The sequence below is a fragment of the Heterodontus francisci genome, chromosome 2, assembly GCF_036365525.1.
Source record: "Heterodontus francisci isolate sHetFra1 chromosome 2, sHetFra1.hap1, whole genome shotgun sequence".
NCBI lineage: Eukaryota > Metazoa > Chordata > Chondrichthyes > Heterodontiformes > Heterodontidae > Heterodontus > Heterodontus francisci.
Window position 1 is genome coordinate 157,883,965 of NC_090372.1, and position 15,272 is coordinate 157,899,236.

A 15,272-nucleotide genomic window follows, 5' to 3' on the forward strand; every position below is an offset into this window, starting at 1 on the left:
ATTGATAGGGTGGCACTGGGTGAACAGCATGCCACTAGTGAGCAGGAGGAGGTGAAAGAGGCAGAGGCAGCTATGGGCAGTCTCCATTAGAGAATGGAGGACAGATACAGACATGCTTATCTGAGTGTAGATGCAGGGCTTCAGGAGTCACAAGAAAGGAGTCTGCACTTAGACCAGCAGCAACAGATGTGCTTCCACCTGTCAGAGTTCCCTGAGGCAGTGTGGGGTCATGGGCTGAGAATGGAAGTGTCCATTCAATTAATGTGCACCACCATGGCTCTGGGCATTGAGCACATGAGCTCCTCCATTAAAAAAGTGGCCAACCTTATGGAGAGCCAAATGTGGCAACAGTCCAAATAGATGCAGGCGAGCGCACTGACAAGCACAGAATATGTGCCACACTCTGTAGCATTGACCGTTCAGTGGCACTAATGGCGCAGAGAGGGAGTGAATGTCAGTTGCACCCCAGCTGGTGCTCCCCTCCAGATATACAGAGTGCCAAATAAGGGCTGAGGCAGTCACCAAGGATGATGAGGGTGCCTCCCCTGACTGAAGGACCATCTATTCAGTAGTGCCCAGTGATGGGCACCTCCACAATGAGGACGATCACCATGTGCATCTCAGCTGCATGCAGAGACAAGACAGCAGGCTGCCTCCACCTCATCCAAGGTCACAAGGAGAGCACTGCGTAGATGTGGCTGAGAGCAGAGGCCACTGCGTCGGCCAGAGCACTAAGTGGTTCACTGGGATTTATTTCACCTGTACAAGTACACTTTTCTCTTATTCAACACACTGTAAATATTGATACATTATGCCAGACCTATGAGCTTCCATTCTTTAATTTTGACACTGGAAAAAGGGAAGAGGTTGTGAAGGGAAACAAGGGTCCTTAGATGGGGACAGTGAAACCATTGGACAGACATGGACCGTTCACTGGCCATAAGAATTGATCTATTCCAGGCTGTGTGTTCAATAGAAGTGCTCTCTCAAGCAGCTCGAAGTGAATTGCAGACCAGGCCGTCCTCCTGGTTTAAAAGGGCTTACACCTGCCTGGATCAGATGATCCCTGAAGTTGACAGCATCCTGACGAGACCCTCGAGTCCTGTACCGTCCCCAGCCACCTCCCTGTGCAACTTGAGCACTGCTGTGCTCTGCATCTTCTTCTTCCTCCTCCTGTTCTTCCTCCTCTTCCAAGTCCTGCTCCTCTTCTTCCTCTGATGAGCTGTGTGCTTCCAGGGCATCACCCTTGTCAAGGGCGACACCTTTCTGGAGGGCCATGTTATGGAGAGTGCAGCAGACCATCACAATGTGAAAAACACTTACAGGAGTGTACTACAGGGTGCTACCCAACCAGTCGAGATAGCTCAACTGCATCTTAAATAGCCTGATGGCCTGCTCGATAGCAGATGGCTTCAGTTGTAGTGTCTCTATGATTCCATCTCAGGGTCTTATAAAGGGGTGAGTAGCCATCTCTTTAAGGGATAACCCTTGTCGCCTAGAATCCCTCCACATTGTTTGGGGGTGGAATGAAGAGCTGGGGCACCCTGGACTGCCAGAGAATGAAGGACTTATGGCAGCTGCCAGGAAAGCGAGCACACACATGCAGGAAGCTCAAGTTGTGGTCACAGACCAGTTGATCGTTGAGGGAGTGGAAGCCCTTCCTGTTGATGAATCTCACTGGGTGGTCACAGTGGCTTGATGGTCATATGGGTGTAATCGATGATGCCCTGCACCTCGGGGAATTCAGCGATGGTGGCAAAACCCACTGCCCTTTGTGCAAGCAAGGCCACATCTGTCTGGAAGTGAGTGTATTGCCCAGCTCTTGCAAATAGAACATCAGTGACCTGCAAGATGCAGTGGTGTGCAGTCTTTAGTGAGACCCACCAAGGTCTACTGCTGATCCTTGGAAGGAACCAAAGGTGAAGAGGTTCAAGGCCACAGAGACTTTAACAGCTACTAGCAGGGTATGACAAGCAGTGCTGCACAGTGTGAGGTTTTCCGCAACAAGGGCACAAATCTCAGTGACCATCTGCCTGGATAGGTGCAGTTTCCTGCGACAGTAGTTCTTTGACATGTCCGGGTAACCCCGTCTTCAGCAGGAGAGCCTATTCTGACAGTATGGCCTCCATTGCCTTCCTGTCCCTCGTTCCCCTCTGTTGCCCTCCTCATGCCCAGGGCTCTGCCTCTGCGCTGAGGATGTTGCTCTCATCGCTACTGGACCCAAAATCTGAGAATCGCAATGCCATTGCTGGCTATTGCCTTCCTTGTGCTACGCTGCACTCCCAATAATGTCTAGCAGTCTAATCCCTTTCTCTAATGCCCCCATGATGCTTGGAGGGTGACGACCCCCCCCTCCCCGCCCTGCCTGAGTGTGTACAGACCACTCTCCCTGCAAACAGTGCACACTCAATGGTACCTGTGTGCCAATGGCTGAGTGTCCCTCTTAGCCATGCTCCCTTTTGTGCGACCACCTAAGTTGATGGGGTAGCCATGACTAGCTCTGCGCTGTGTTGCTGTCTCCATCCACCTGCTCAACCCTGACGCAGCGTGCAACGCTTGTGACCCACCAAAATCCCAAACTGGCCCTTAACGTGTTCTCAATGAGCTACTTTAATTGGCCTCATTGCAGAATTGGTTGGGCTGCCCGGGCCCACCTTCACCCATCCTGATGAAACTTGCTGATGGTGGGAACTGGGACAGGAAACCAGCACACCAGTTGGCGGCACTATTTCTAGCACCTGCCCACCTCTGTTCCCAGCCCCGGTGAGACCTAAAAATCCTGCCCATGGTATCTTTGTTTCTATTTTTCTGATTGGCATGTATACGATAATGGTCAGGCTAATTAATTATGCTAACACTTCAAACCTATGGTGATCCCTAGAGGACAAAAACAGATTTTTTTTCTTGATGGCAAGATTTGCTACATTAAAATGGCAACAATGAAATAAAATCTCCAGCAATAAACCACACATAATCCAGTCCAACAACTGATGTGTGAGAGTGTGTGTTTGAGTGAGTGGGTGGGATTGGTGACTGCAGATACTATAAATTGACAGGTACAACACTTGAAACTGGGCTAAGTGGCACAAATCTGTGAAAACTGCAAAGCAGAGCTATTTTCATTTTAAATTATATTTATTTTTAGCCTACCTGTTCCTTACCGATGCAAAAAAAGGAGATTCTCAGCATGAGTCTGTATTACTCAAATTTATTTCAAATACCAATCAAAAAAGAGTGAAATAATCAGGAAATGTTATACTCCTAATTAATCCTACTTTGCATAAAATTAATATTAAATTGCTGTTCACTAGAAAATGATAATATTCTTGTGGATAAATAGTTACCTTTCAATGAAGTATTTATTGTAGTCATGACATGAAAACTGATCTCTCTGACTGAAAGACAGCACAAACATTGAAGCCAGCTAACATGCTGTTTTCATGTGCTAGGTTTTCAGTCTCATTATGGGAGGTTCTGAGCACTTTCCCACAGGTATAGATTGAAAATGAAAGGGCACCTCAGGAACTCTCTTGAGTGGCTCATTTAAGGACAGAGCAGATATGGACTAAAAATGGGTTCCCAGCTGTCCCTCACTGGGGGACAGTGTGTGACAGAGTTGGGGGGTGGGAAAGGGGCAGTGTTGAATATGAGGTATTCACCTTAGAATCTTTGTGGGTCAAGGTACAGGAATAATAAGGACATGATAAATGATAGAAATTAAAAAGGTGGATGAAGGAAAAGGGGTTGCTGGGATACCATGGGTAAATGTGATTAGAGATATTTGCTCACCTAGAGAATGAATATCAATATGGACTGTTCTATGTTGTGACTTTTATATGTTTCCATGTATTTCTATGATAGTTTGCACACATGCTATTCTTTTCAATCAGATGGTCAGAATGGACCCACCCATATATATTTGCAATTAGATCGGGATCTTTCTATCTAGAGATTATCCTATCTTCTTCAGGTACACTAGCCAAAGCTGACTAATTTGGTTACCAGAGACAAGACAAATTAGACCTCTACCATAAATAAAAACAAGAAATGCTGGAAATACTTAGCAGGTCTGGCAGCATCTGTGCAGAGAGAAGCAGAGTTAACGTTTCAGGTCAGAGACCCTTCTTCAGAACTGGCAAAGATTAGAAACGTAAAAGGTTTAAAGCTAGTAAAGCGGAAGTGGGGCAAGAGATAACAAAGGAGAAGGTGTTGATAGGACAAGGTCACAGAGAATAACTGACCGGAAGGTCATGGAACAAAGGTGAATGGTATGTTAATGGTGTGCTGAAAGACAAAGTGTTAGTACAGAGAGGATGTGAATGACTGTAAAGCACAGAGCACTCCAAGCACAAACATAAAAAAAACACATTAAAAAAACCAAAACAGTGGGTAAGCACAGTGGAAACAAACTAAACAAACTGAAAACCTAAAATAAAATAACCAAATAAAAAAGGAAAAAGCAGAAAAGAAAAAATAACTAAGCATAAAAAGGGGGACCCATCATGCTCTGAAATTATTGAACTCAATGTTCAGTCTGGCAGGCTGTAGCGTGCCTAATCGGTAAATGAGTTGCTGTTCCTCGAGCTTGCGTTGATGTTCATTGGAACACTACAGCAATCCCAGGACAAAGATGTGAGCATGAGAGCAGGGGTTGTGTTGAAATGGCCAGCAACCGGAAGCTCGGGGTCATGCTTACGGACTGAGCGGAGGTGTTCCACAAAGCGGTCACCCAATCTGCATTTGGTCTCCCCAGTGTAGAGGAGACCACGTTGTGAGCAGCAAATACAGTATAGTAAATTGAAAGAAGTACAAGTAAATCGCTGCTTCACCTGAAAGGAGTGTTTGGGGCCTGGGATAGTGAGAAGAGAGGAGGTAAGTGGAAAGGTATTACACTTACACCTCCTGCAATTGCAGGGGAAGGTGCCGTGGGAAGGGGACGAGGTGGTGGGGGTAATGGAGGAGTGGATGAGGGTGTCACAGTGGGAACGATCCCTTCGGAATGCTGACAGGGGAAGGGAGGGGAAGATGCGTTTGGTAGTGGCATTTCGCTGGATGTGGCGGAAGTGGTGGAGGATGATCCTTTGGATCTGGAGGCTGGTGGGGTGGAAAGTGAGGACAAGGGGAACCCTGCCACGGTCCTGGGAGGGAGGGGAAGGGGTGAGGGTAGAGGTGCGGGAAATGGGCCGGACACAGTTGAGGGCTCTGTCAACCACAGTGGGGGGGAATCCTCGGTTGAGGAAAAAGGAAGACATATCGAAAGCACTGTCATGGAAGGTAACAGATGCGACGGAGAAACTGGGAGAATGGAATGGAGTCCTTACAGGAGGCAGGGTGTGAATAAGTGTGGTTGAGGTAGCTGTGGGAGTCGATGGGCTTATAATGAATATTCGTAGACAGCCTATCCCCAGAGATGGAAACAGAGAAGTCGAGGAAGGGAAGGGAAGTGTCGGAGATGGACCATGTGAAGGTGAGAGAAGGGTGGAAATTAGAAGCAAAGTTAATAAAGTATTCTAGTTCCGGGCGGGAGCAGGAAACGGCACCGATACAGTCATCAATGTACCGGAAAAAAGAGTTAGTGGAAGGGTCCTGAGTAGGACTGGAACAAGGAATGTTGGACATATCCCACAAAAAGACAGGCATAACTGGGACCCATGCGAGTACCCATAGCAACACCTTTTACTTGGAGGAAGTGAGTGGAGTTGAAGGAGAAGTTGTTCAATGTGAGAACAAGTTCAGCCAGGCAGAGGAGGGTGGTGATGGATGGGGACTGGTTGGGCCTCTGTTCAAGGAAGAAGCGGAGAGCCCTCAAACCGTCCAGGAGGTGTAGAGAGATTGGACGTTCATTAGGCAGAGGAGGTGGTTAGGACCAGCAAACCGGAAATTGTCAAAATGACGTAGGGGGTCAGAAGAGTCACGGATGTAGGTGGGAAGAGACTGGACCAGGGGAGAAAAGATAGAGTCAAGATAGGAAGAAATAAGTTCAGTGGGGCAGGAACAGGCTGAAACAATGGGTCTGCCGGGACAGTCCTGTTTGTGGTTTTTGGGAAGGAGGTAGAAGCGGGCTGTCCGGGATTGCGGGACTATGAGGTTGGAAGCTGTAGAGGGAAGATCTCCAGAGGAGATGAGGTCAGTGACAGTCCTGTGGGCAGTAGCTTGATGTTCGGTGGTGGGGTCATGGTCCAGGGGGAGGTAGGAAGAAGTGTCTGAGAGTTGGTGCTGAGCCTCTGCAAGGTAGAGGTCAGACCTTTACCATGTTCACATTCAGAATCTCACACTCAAGTAATGTGCTTTTATGACACATTGTGAAACACTCAATTAGTGTGAACCTTCAAGTGATAATTAGCAAATGATTATTTTCAATTTATTTTACAATCATGCTTGTGAGCTGTGGGATGCCATTAAATACCTAATCTAAGGAATAAGATACTTAAACTAAATCATTCAGTAACTGATACGTAATAGCATCCACTTTTATTTAATTTTCTTTTATTTCTTAGAGTATTCAGAGAAATAAATACTATTTGCTTTGATGCTCAGATACAAAAATTGTTTCGGGGAATGTTTGATTATTCAGGCAGATGGGCTGTTTTGATTCTAATGTGCAAGCTATAGTACAGAAAGGCCCTTCCAGTACAGGCCCACCATGTGCTCGGAACCACCTCTCCCCAGCTTTCATGTCATCATACAGCCTCTGGAGAAAGGCCTAGCTGCATCCTGAGTGAAGCAGACATCTGCCAATGCTGTGAAAATTAAGGGAGCAACCACATCAGTCCACAAATCTTGGCAGGATCAGTGGCAGAGGTTCTGTGGGGGGCTGCATACCAAGATTAGACTAGGAGGCATCCCTCCTCCCCCTCAGATTTTCAGCCTCAGTAAAATTTAGCACATTTAAAAAAAATCTTTTTCAGTCATAAGATTGGAAGCACATTAAAGGGCTCTTTATATTATCATTTTTGCTTATCAAATCAGTTTATGTCACTGAAGACAAATGGCTTGGAGTATGCAATTTAGAATAGTGCATAACAAATATAGCATTTGAGGTCAGAGTGGAAAAATGATAAGATTATGCACAATTCTGTTACTGAGACGCCAGTGAAAGCACTGTAGTCCTTTTGGCTACATGTCTCTGCTGCATTAAGTCTTTTTTTTCTCTTTATGTAATCTGATGAGTGTGAAAATTGACTTAGTCTGTATAGCTCTTTGACGAGCTATAATAGCTGTGACAATTATAGAAGTTTTCATCAGTTTGAATGGCAGGTGCTGACAGAAAAGCAATATCTCAGCCTTGGCCAACCTGGTGGGCTTTATAGATGCGACACTGACTGGGGGAATGGCAAGCTGAATCTTACTGAAAGATTGGCTGCTTGTAATATCAGAGATGAGAAAGAAAGTGCTAGAGACAGCTTGGCAGCTGACTTCAAATTGGACTTAAAATGCATGATGGAACATTTTGACACTGTCTGAGATTACATTAGGTACCTGATTTTCCTTTTAATTCTTGAGATTATAAAATACCATTACTTATTCAGGGGAGTGAAGATGATTCATCTGAGCCATTGATATTCTTTTGTTTCTATTTTTGTGATTTAGTGCCTTCAACCTGATATCATTTTTGTTTTTACACATTGGTAATAAAATCAGACACATTCTCTATCACCGTGTATTATTTATTTATTTTATTATTATTTATTTTAGAGTGTTGGGAAGGCAAGTTAAAGCCAATGGTAATGAAATATTCACCTCCAAAATATTAATAGGCATCCATAATACTTGATGTACATCTTTATCAGTAAAGGTGTCACACCAAAGAAAGTAGATCTGAGAGATGTACAGCTTGCATCATAGAAAATGCAAGGTAAAGAGACATGATGCTTGCTCAGCAACTTACTCAGAGAATGGAGAAAGGTAGTCAATGTAAATATTAAAACGTTGATGCTGTGTTGTTGTACTTCATGAGTTGAGTCTGACAAACACTTTCTGGAGAATTTTAACATAGAGGAGCACGTGGGTTCAAACTGGTGAAAATGACAGTACATTTTCTAACGGCTTTAACCTGCCGACTTCTGGGTTTCACTCCAGCACATTAGGCTGAGGCGCACAACCCCCTTCGGAGAGGCGGGTTGGCAATTAACATATTATTCGCTCAATTCTTCTTCTTAGGCAGTCCCTCAGGACCAAGGATGACTTGCTTCCACTCTGGGTCAGTGTGTTCTAACATGGCTAACAAGTCCAATGCGTGAAATGCAAACTCTACCACATGTGAGGCAGGTGGTGTTTGAAAAGTTTGGTAGGTGAGTTACTTGGGGGTTGGGGGACGGAGGGAAGGGGGGGGAAGGGGGGGTGCTCCTTCAGCTGCCTGGACTTGGCTTTCGTGTGCTCCCACCGAAATTTCATGAGGTGGTCGATATCTTTCCGAATGCACCTTCTCCACTTTTGCGGTCGAGGGACAGCGACTCCCATGAGTCAGTGGGCATGTTGGATTTCTTCAGGAATCCCTTGAGAACATCCCTAAAGCGTTTACTCTGTCCTCTTGGGGGTCTTTTGCAGTGGAAAATCTCAGAGTAGAGCAGTTGTTTTGGGAGCCTAGTGTCAGGCATATGAGTGATGTGGCCTGCCCAGTGAAGCTGATTTTGGGTGATTAATACCTCAATACTGGGAATATTGGCTTGGGAGAGGATGCTGACATTAGATTGCCTATCCTGCCAGCGAATGCGAAGGATTTTGCAGAGACAGCTTTGGTGGTATTTCTCCAATGCCTTGAGGTGCCTGCTATAGATTGTCCAAGTCTCCAACGCATATGTGATCACTGCTGCTCGGTACATCCATGACCTCCATTACAGCAGTATTGACCTACATTTTTGTACTTAATGTTGGGTCCATTGGTTTCTTGGGACTTGCCAGTGAAAACAAGGCAAGAACACAATGGCAATTAATCAATCTCAGGGAAATATGGTGCTACATACTCAGTATTCATAGCTGTTTCCCTACCCTGCTAGTGGGAAAGGTGTTCACATTAAATTTGAGAGTTCACTTTCTACACTTTGGAAGTTTGGTCTGTCAGATCTACCTATGCTGCCTTGGTTTAGACCTCAGATGAGGAACAAGATGACCAGCAATAGCAACAGCAGCTGGTCACAGAGCTGTGGCTGTACAGGAGAGAAGTAGAGGTTCAGCTCACAGGAGGTCATACCTACCACACACGGTCTACCTAGGCAGAGAATAAACCTCTTTGACATGTTGGAACAGCAGTGTTTCAGGAGGCTCAGGCTGTTTATTATTTTTTTATTTTTTTTTATTTAGAGATACAGCACTGAAACAGGTCCTTCGGCCCACCGAGTCTGTGCCGACCAAGAACCACCCATTTATACTAACCCTGCAGTAATCCCATATTCCCTACCACCTACCTACATTAGGGGCAATTTATAATGGCCAATTTACCTATCACCTGCAAGTCTTTGGCAGTGGGAGGAAACCGGAGCACCCGGTGAAAACCCACGCAGTCACAGGGAGAACTTGCAAACTCCGCACAGGCAGTACCCAGAATTGAACCCGGGTCCCTGGAGCTGTGAGGTTGAGGTGCTAACCACTGCGCCACTGTGCCGCCCTGTTGTGTCAGATGGTGGTAGATATCTACAACCACTTGGAAGAAGTCCTGATCCCTGCTGGACCTGGGGTGGCTATTTTTTACCAGTGGCTGTCAAAGTCACCACACCGTCAACTTTTTTTGTCCTTGGATCCTGGAGACACTTGCAGAATATCGCAGTCGGCATTCCACAAATGCACAAGAGAGGTGACTGATGGCTTTTCACCAGGGCACCAATAATGTCAGCTTTGCCTGCAATGATGAGTTTGTGGCTCTGGCTGGCTTCCCACAGGTGCAGGGTGACCTTGACTGCACACACATGGCAATCCTGGGTCTCTGGATCACCCAGGAGTATTTGTCAACCTCAAAGGCTTCCACTCCATCAAAGTGCAGCTGGTGTGCAACTACAGAAAGATCTTTATACAGGTGTGCACAAGATTTCCCAGAAGCCGCCATGATGCTTTCACCCTGTGGCAAACCATCATCTCTGACGTCTTCACACCAAGAAGCAGAATTAACAGGTGGCTGCTAGGAGACAAGGGTGACTGACTTCAAAGTTGGCTGATGACACCCATCAGAAACACAACCAATGAAGTCAAGAGTGCTACGATATCATCATCACGTATGTCATTTAGCATGCCATGAGCATGCTGAAATTGTGCTTCAGGTGACTTGACAGATCTGGAGATGCTCTTCAGTATGCACCAGTCAGGATCTCCAGAATGGTCATGGTGTACTGCACTCTACAGAACATTGCACAGCAGCAAGCTTTGGACCTGCAGGAGGACCAATGTGCAGAGCACAGATTCCAAGGAAGAGGAGGAAGACAAGGGGGAGGAGGAAGATGATGATGAAGAGGAAGATAATGAGGAAAACACACCAGTAGCAGCACACATTGCTGCCATGGATACCAGGGATACCCTGATTATTATGAGGTTCATTTAGTCTCCACCAGTGCTCCTGTCTCACAATCATACGCAACAACCACTTTTCCATGTCCACCGCCGCACCCCCCCGCCCCAATACATCCCCACCTTAATGCCACTAACACAAAGCAGTCCTTCAAACAAGCATTCCCCCATTAGTCCCTGTCAGTTCATGTCTTCCCATTCATCAAACAACTAAAAAGACCACTTGCCAGCCAGCAATCAAAAATGGGCAAGCGGAGAAAGTGGTGCAAAAGAATAATATTTATGTGATTCGACTAAAGAACAGAAACTTTACAACAAAACAATGCCAAAGACACCCATGTGCATATTCTTGTGCAACTACAAATCTTTAATCTTCCTTCTCCCAGCACTCCTACATGGTATAAGACCTGTGGCTTCAGCAGAGGTTGCTGCAGGCTGCTCAGATCCCTGCTCTAACTATTGAGATGCTCTTGGCCAATATCTTCTGGGTTTTGGAGCCCATAAGGGCCCTGGCAAAAACTACTCCACCTGGACCTGTGCAAGGGCCGACTTGGCTATTGAGCCAAAAGGCAGCATGTTGGATACTGAATGAGGGAGAAGCAATGGGTGAGAAGTGGAGTGCTTTCAGTAGAGTTCCCACTTCCAGTCTCCTTTCACCATTATCATTCTTGTGGCCCAGTTGCACTTCACTGCTGCCTGTGTCAAGGATCTGCAGAGTCCTGGTAATCTTGTGGCTGTTGTGTATCATCTTGTCCTGCAGGAAGAGAGGTAATGAGTTAGTGTGTGGCTGATGTAAAGAGTTGTGCAGATGTGTGATGCAGCTTCCTGTAGGGTGAATGCTGAGAGGGAGAAGCAGCCAATTTCAAGCATGATGGGGAGATGGTCATATGCAAGCAAGTGGCTTGAGTGCAAAATGGCAAAACAGTCTGCAGAGGAATGAAATGCTTTGCAGTCACTACCAGGCAAAGGCAAAATGCTGCTTGTGCATGTTGTGTGGGCAGCAGCAATAGGTGTGTGTGATTGCAATGAGGAAGGGATCAGTGAAGTGTCACCTTGTGGTTGGAGGAGAAGCATGTGAAGCTGGGAGGGAAGTGTTTGAAACAAGGGGGAAAGGGTAAGTGCTTGGCAAGGGCTCATGCTGGAAAAGAGAGATATGAAGACATCATTCTCAACGTTCCTTTCTGGGTAAGAATGTTGAACTTCTTCTGGCACTGTATTCATATTCTGTGTAATGCTTCAGATGTTCACATTTTTTGGCACCTCCCTCAATGGCTATGTTTGTCTGGACGTTCTTGAGGTGTGTTCAGGAGAACTTTTTTGGCCGGTATGTCGCAAGTCCAACAAGAGAGGTGCAGTTTTGGACTTAGTTTTAAGAAATGAAGTGGGCAGGTGGAAGGAGTGGCAGTGGGAGAGCATTTTGGTGGTAGTGATCGTAATTCAGTTAGTTTCAACATAATGATGGAAATGGACAAGGATAGAGCAAGAGTTAGAGTGCTCAATTGGGGAAAGCCCAATTTTACTAAGCTGAGGAATGACTTAGCGAAAGTGGACTGGAAACAGCTACTTGCAGGTAAATCCGTGTCAGAGCAGTGGGAAGCATTCAAAGAGGAGATTCAAGGGATTCAGAGTAAACATATTCCCACAAAGTAACAGGGTGGGACAGCCAAATCTCGAGCTCCCTGGATGTCAAGGAGATTACAGGGTAAGATAAGGCAGAAAAGGAAAGCTTATGTCCGACACCGAGAACTCAATACTACAGAAAGCCGAGAGGAGTATTGAAAGTGGAGGGGTGAAATCACAAAGGAAATTAGGAAAGCAAAGAGAGGGCATAAAAGAATATTGGCAAGTAAAATCAAGGTGAACTCAAAGATGTTTTATCAATACATTAATAGTAAGAGGATATCTAAGGGAAGAGTAGAGCCCATAAAAGAACAAAAAGGTAGGGGTGGAAGATCTTGGTATGGTCCTTAATCAATACTTTGCCTCTGTTTTCACAAAAGAGGGAGATGATGCAGATATTGTAGTTAAGGAGGAGGAGTGTGAAGTATTGGATGTGATAAACTCCGGGAGAGAGGAACTATTAATGGGCTTAGCATCTTTGAAAGTGGAAAGAACACCAGGGCCGGATGAAATGTACCCCAAGCTGTTAAAAGAAGCCAGGGAAGAAATAACTGAAGGTCTGACCATCATTTTCCAGTCCTCACTGAATACAGGTGTGGTACTGGAGGATTTGAGGACTGCTAACAATGTAGCGTTGTTTGAAAAAGGAGCAAGGGATAGACCGAATAATTACAGGCCAGTCTTTTTTAAAAAATTCGTTCATGGGATGTGGGCATCGCTGATTAGCCCAGCATTTATTGCCCATCCCTAATTGCCCTTGAACTGAGTGGCTTGCTAGGCCATTTCAGAGGGCATTTAAGTGTCAATCACATTGCTGTGGGTCTCGAGTCACATGTAGCCAGACCAGCTAAGGACAGCAGATTTCCTTCCCTAAAGGACATTAGTGAACCAGATGGGTTTTTACAACAGTCGACAATGGTTTCATGGTCGCTATTAGACTAGTAGTGGGCAAATTATTGGAATATATTCTGAGAACCAGGATAAACTGTCACTTAGAAGGGCAGGGATTAATAAAGGATAGTCAGCGTGAATTTGTTAAGGGAAGATCGTGTCTGACTAACTTGATTGAATTAATAAAGAGGATTGATGAGGGTGGTACACTTGATGTAGTCTACATGAATTTTAGCAAGGCTTTTGACAAGGTCCCACATGGCAGACTGTTTCAAAAAATAAAAGTGCATGGGATCCAGGGGAATGTAGCAAGCTGGATACAAAATTGTCTCAGTGGCTGGAAACAAAAGGTAATTGTTGACGGGTGTTTTTGCAACTGGAGGACTGTTTTCTGTGGCGTTCCGCAGGGCTTAATACTAGATCCCCTGCTTTATGTCGTATATATTAATGATTTGGACATAAATGTAGGGGGCATAATCAAGAAGTTTGCAGACAACATGAAAATTGGCCATGTGGTTGATAACAAGGAGGATAGCTGTGGACTGCAGGAAGGTATTGATGATCTGGTCAGATGGGCAGAAAAGTGGCAAATGGAATTCAACTCAGAGAAGTGTGAGGTGATGCATTTGGGGAGGTCAAACAAGGCAAAAGAATACACAATTAACGGGAGAATACTGAGAGGTGTAGAGGAAGTGAGGGACCTTGGAGTGAGTGTCCACAGATCCCTGAAAGTAGCAGGACAGGTCGATAAGGTGGTTATGAAGGCATATGGAATCCTTTCCTTTATTAGCCGCGGCATAGAATATAAGAGTAGGGAGGTTATGCTGGAACTATGTAGACCATTAGTTAGGCCACAACTTGAGTACTGTGTGCAGTTCTGGTCACATCATTACAGAAAGGATGTAATTGCACTAGAGAGGGTACAGAGGAGATTTACGAGGTTGTTGCCAGGACTGGAAAAATGCAGCTATGAGGAAAGATTGGATAGGCTGGGGTTGTTCTACTTGGAACAGAGAAGGCTGAGGGGATATCTAATTTAAGATGTACAAAATTGTGAGGGACCTAGGTCAGTGACTCGGGGGCATAGTTTTAAAATGATTAGTAGAAAGATTAGAGGGGAGAAGAGGGTGGTAGGGGTCTGGAACTCACTACCTGAAAGGGTAATAGAGGCAGAAACCCTCAACTTATTTAAAAGGTGTCTGCATATGCACCTCAAGTGCCATAACCTGCAGGGTTACGGACCAAATGCTAGAAGGTGGGATTAGACTGGATGGCTCGTTTTTCGGCCAGCACAGACACGATGGACAAAATGGCCTCTTTCTGAGCTGTAAACGTTCTATGATTCTATTCTATACCTTTGTGCCACAGCAGAGGAAGAGAACCTGTTTGTGAATCCTCACTTCTCCATCAGAACCTTCACTGCCCCAACACTACACCTTGATTATGTAAAGCCTGAGCCCCCAACAGTATGACGCTTCACTTTAAGAGTTGCAAGAACTCTTTAAATAGGCAAAGGGTCAAAATGCCACCCCCAAAATTGACAAGCTGCTCATTGGGTCTGGAATCCTGTGGGCAGCATGACACTGGCACTCAAGCGAAACTATTGAGATTCAAGCCTCTCACCAGTATCTTAAGAGAGGCAGCCAGAGCTCCCTAATTCACCAGTCTCCTGAAACATGCTCAAACTGAAAATAGCTCCCCAACTTTGTTAATGAAGGCTGTGTTTCTTGTATTTGATAATTAAAGTCACAGCTGAGGTGGTCTTTGTGAGTAAGAGCCGGACAATTTTATATTCATGCACTGTTACATTTGGTTGACTCTGAACATCAGATTTTAAAAGTCAAGACTATTTTGTATGCAGCTCTTGTAGTCAGTAGTCAAAAAGCTCATTCTCACAGTGAACCTTTAACTATCGCTCAACTATTCTCCAGGGTGAAATGAAGTGACCCGGAATATGACACCATCTAGTTTTATTTCAGCAATGATCTTACAGTTTTCCTGTCTTTATTTGTATGGGTCACTGAACCGATAAAACTACAAAATGTTTCCCACTTTCTGCTAATTACGTGTGTCCTGTTGTATTTTATGAATTCACTTTCAATGAGGACTGAATTGCTACAGCATTAATGTACTACAGTTCATGATAGATGACCTTATTATAACTTGCACAGTCTGCAGATTTTCATTATAGTTTTCCACCTGAATTGGAAACTTCACTGATTCAAGTATAAATTAAATTTTGTTTTGAAAAGAAAAATACTGAGATA